Source organism: Diaphorina citri, unplaced genomic scaffold, assembly GCF_000475195.1.
Source record: "Diaphorina citri unplaced genomic scaffold, Diaci psyllid genome assembly version 1.1 scaffold3146, whole genome shotgun sequence".
NCBI lineage: Eukaryota > Metazoa > Arthropoda > Insecta > Hemiptera > Psyllidae > Diaphorina > Diaphorina citri.
The window spans coordinates 32,267-36,622 of record NW_007380557.1 but is presented as its reverse complement, the minus strand read 5'-3'; the positions used below and the strand labels follow the sequence as shown (position 1 = coordinate 36,622).

Here is a 4,356-nt window from a genome sequence, read left to right as displayed (position 1 = left end):
TGATTGTGCCACCTTTTTCTTTCACCGGAAGTTTGAACTATTGTGCAAGTCCCAAAACATTACGATTTTTTGTAGGTAAGGTACCTACTTTTTTTCGTCTTACTTGCATAATGCATAGTGCAAGATTACAGATCTAAAAAAAGTAACTTTTTTTGCAAGATGTTCATCTTTAAAAGTCGTAGTCGTGACGAACGATTTTAAGGTCCTTGGTAGAGAGGAAAAGAAATTTGGAGAAACAGAAAGTTACTGAAATGTGATATTTTAGGAAGAAGGAAGCTATTAGTCTGTTTTTTGTACCAATTTCTTCAGATTGTTTATCTACCATCTTGCTCTGTGCAAGTGTGTACCAATTTCTGCAGATATCATCTTACTCTTACTCTCTGTGTAACTACTATCTACCAAAATTCTGCAGATTTAAGATAATAGGTAGGTATTTTTAGATAATTATGAAAATTTTGAGATCTTCATGGGATACTTATTTTACAGTCTTATTGTCTGAAAACAAATCATGAAGTCAAATCTCTGTTACGCTATCCAGCTTCTTATAAGAGCTGTACAAAATTTCTGCCTCAGCCTAATGTTGTTCTTATTTTTCCCTTAAACTCCAATAGAAAATTTAACCTGGACGAAAAGAAAATATCAGAAGTACCTATGAAGTATGAAGATCTAGAAGAGAAATGGAGTCGTTTCCTCCTCAGTTGACACGAAGTCACGAACTACTTTGCTGGAGTTTTATACTGACGAGGAAGATTCAGAGAGAGAGAGAGAGAGAGAGAGAGAGAGAGAGAGAGAGAGCGCTAGGTTTGATAGACAGAACTGTGACAATGAAGGTCTTAGGTCTTGTCGTCCCGAAATCGAAAGCGAAGAGAGAAGAAAGGCAGGATAGAGGAGAGCCAGCCGTTCCGAGAACGAACCTTATCTGTTGACGACGCACTCTCGAACCGGTTGATTAACTTCAAACCCGTTCGAAGTAAGATTGCAAATCGAATTAATTTATTGGATTAAATTGTCTTGCTTGGTAAAATGTACGTTAGTACGTAGGTTTACTTACTTACACCATACAGATCATACCAGGCCTGTATTGAGGGGGGCCGAAGGGCAAGGGCCCTTCCATAGGCCCCTTGTTGTAGGGAAAAATCAGAAGTGTCTGCAACATCATGTTCTGGAGTTGAAGCTTCACTTTTATGCTTTCCTTTCAAGAGGGAATACCTACATACCTACCTTATGAATAGAAAATACGTAAAGAGCGTAAAAAATGTACATTATATATTATAGGTATCTATGTATCTAGTATCTACGTACCTACCTACCTACGTATTCAGATCTGGTAAAGTGGAAAAAACTTTGCCCCTTCAGCAAGCCTACAGAGAAAGCACATTGAAAGCACCAGAATCCCAATGGATAAAGTTAACCAATGTTGCGCGTGGTTGTTATCAGGATGGGTGACCATCTGTGCGTGTGCTGTTGGCTTTCTCCGGCCTCACTTAGACTTGGTAAGGTAATGTGAGGAGGAGGGTAACTTGTTGTCGAATGGTGGGTAAAATCTCGTCACTAAAAACCTTTTTACTTTTTTTTAAGAGAGGTTTGACAGAGGGAACTGTAATTGCTAGGGTGTTATCGTCCCGAAATCGGAGAGAGAAGGAAGACAGGATTATAGGAGGAAAGCCAGCCGTTCCGAGAACGAACATTATGCCATCAGGATAAAATCCGCCCCGGGCGGGAATCGAACCCCCGGCCTAGCGCTTACAAGGCAGACGCGCCACCAACCAAGTTAAATAGGCTGGCTACTAAAAACCTCAGTAGGTAGGTTCATAGTTAGTGACGTTAAACTACTAACAAAATCTCTTCTGCAAAAGGTTTGAAAATTATCATCTTTATTATCTACCTACTTACTTAACTGGTGGGTAGGTAGATTTAACGAAGTTCGGATAAAATTAGTCATGGGCGGGAATCGAACACGCGACCTAGGGCTTACAAGGCAGACGCGCTATTCCTCGTGCCCAAATTTTTCATTTTAGATGACCTTCAAAGGAATGCGATTGGAATGCGGTTCGACCTTGATTGGAATGCATGGAAAAACATCTGTATCAAAACAGCCAATCAGAGAACAGAATGCTGGAGTGGCTTCACTTTTGGCTTTTCGTTCTCTTTATCCACTCTCACCTTACCTCCTGTTCGTTTCTTCTCGGGTTCGCTCGGAAGTAGGTAACACGGCCACAGAGGTAAAAGAAGGAAATAAATAAATAAATAATGTAAACAAAACTTTTTTTTTTTGAAATTATTGAAAATCACATCATCGCTGTCTGATAAGAAAAGATTGATAAGAACTTGACATAACAGTATTCAACAATTCACATTACGGTCATTACCTAGATCTGCTAGTTCAGTAAATTCAGTTGTTTGAAAGTGACATTTCAACATTTGTTCTGTCGAGATAAAACCATTCACAAAACCACAATGTTCCTGACAAAACTATACAACTTTTTCAGCCACTGGTACCTGAGATATCTAATGGTTACGGAGCTATACATGTGTGAGTCATGGGAGAGAGTCACCTATCATGTAGTCCTGGTGACTTTCTTATCCATCCTGTCATTTATCAACTATACGCTATTTATCAAGTTTGTCAATTTCTCTTTCATCTACGACAGCTTACCGTGTTGGTTAAACCTGATATCACTTACATGACATTGTTGATGGAGGATTTACCTGGACAAAAAATGGTAATTGAAATAGATAACTCATACTGCTACTAATATCAGATAGTATAGATGTGTTTTATTCTTTTAATTATTTTTTTGGGAGCCAATTCTCAAGCTAATAACAAAGGAGCCCTTAGGTTGCTGAGATTTTGGCCAAGTAAAACTGCAGTTTAGTTTGATTAATTTTCCAAGGGATTTAATGCATTAGGGGGATAGTGATTCTATACACACAAGTTTATATCGTTATGATTAGGAATCAACAGACTAAAAGCAGGAAAATACATAGTCCTATAGAGCTTTCTAGGACTGTTTGATTTGTGAATTATTTTTCCTTTAACTAATACTTCTGTTTTTCCTCCATTCAGGTGTGGGTACCAATTTGAATATATGGAAGGACACCAAATTCCTGGTCATTGATTCTCTCTGTGAGAAGTATCAAACATGACTTCCACATTTTGAATCATGGGGTGCTCTACATGCCTACGGAAGAGAGCAGGAATCTAGATTTGAACCTGTCTGATTGGACTTCACTTTCTTCACAGGCAATTGGTTCTGTGTAACCAAGTCCTGTGTGATTCCCAAGGTAGTGGAAAGTTGACTAGCCAAAGTGCTTCCATTATTTTGTAGGTACCCTAGATCAGGAGTGTGTAACCTGTGGGTCATAACTCCCAAGGGGAATCATGAGCTATGAGGGTACTTATGACCTCTTGCTTTCCGTATGCTGGAACCTCCCTCCTTTTCTCTGTTAGCTATTAAAATCAAGTGGAAAAAATAGGCGACACCATCGTAGTGCCATGCCGGACCCGAGTTCTCCATAATTGTGATCACGCGAGGCGGTTATAATGAAACTTCGTTGAAAAAGTAAAAAAACCTTTACTACCGTCTTCGGGGGTCGGGTAACGTCAATTTCGTTGCAACAACATACCAACATAAATCTACCCACTCTGTACTTGTACGGACTATTGCTAATACATAAAACCTCACGAGTGAGGTCGGTCGATTCCTTGACCTATAAGAACTATTTTGAATTAATAGGATTATTTTTCCGGTCATTTGAACTTTGGTAAACGATTAATTAAAGATTAAAACAGGAGTATTATTTAAACTGTAACTCTTACAGTAGTGGTCCCCCCCCCCCCCGCCCCCCCCCCCCGCCCCCCCCCCACTCGATACGTTTACTCGATAGAAAGACGATCTAACTTTTATTATTACTACAACCGTAGTTTACTTACATGATCTTTGTACTGGTGGAGGATAATCCAATCTACTCAATCCAGTAAAAAGTGCCTTTATAAAAGGTAACACTGAACAGTCAAAGTACAACGAAGATACCTCAGTAGGATATTTGCTTATGGGATGAGTAACGACTATTGGATCTAACCACCATAAAGTTAAAAATACTTGACTCTAGTTGTGTCTATCTCGGTTCTGACTTGTGTCAGACTAATTTCGCGACCATTTTTGGTGTAAATAAAATGTGAACGCGTTCGTCAGACAACGTGGGTCTTACTCCAATCGGATTGTTAACGTTAATTTCTATAATAAATTTTCTCTTTTTCTTTTTTTTTTTTTTATTCATTTTTGTCATCCTATGGATTATACAAGATACCATTAATACAAAATTCGTCTAGTTGGGAGAAAACTCACTCTCTTT

The 4,356-nt window shown here is 38.9% G+C and overlaps 2 long non-coding RNA genes across 2 annotated transcripts in view; one reads left to right on the top strand and one right to left on the bottom strand.

Moving 5' to 3' along the window:
- The first annotated feature begins 2,288 nt into the window (after positions 1-2,288).
- LOC113471854 lies at positions 2,289-3,295 on the top strand. Its single transcript, XR_003394393.1, has 2 exons — positions 2,289-2,723; positions 3,068-3,295. It is a non-coding gene; the product is annotated as an uncharacterized LOC113471854 (long non-coding RNA).
- The window catches only part of LOC113471855, an 8,599-nt gene continuing 7,332 nt past the window's right edge, over positions 3,090-4,356 (bottom strand). Inside the window, exon 2 of the long non-coding RNA XR_003394394.1 lies at positions 3,090-3,430. This is a non-coding gene — a long non-coding RNA (uncharacterized LOC113471855). The remainder of the gene's footprint in view (positions 3,431-4,356) is intronic.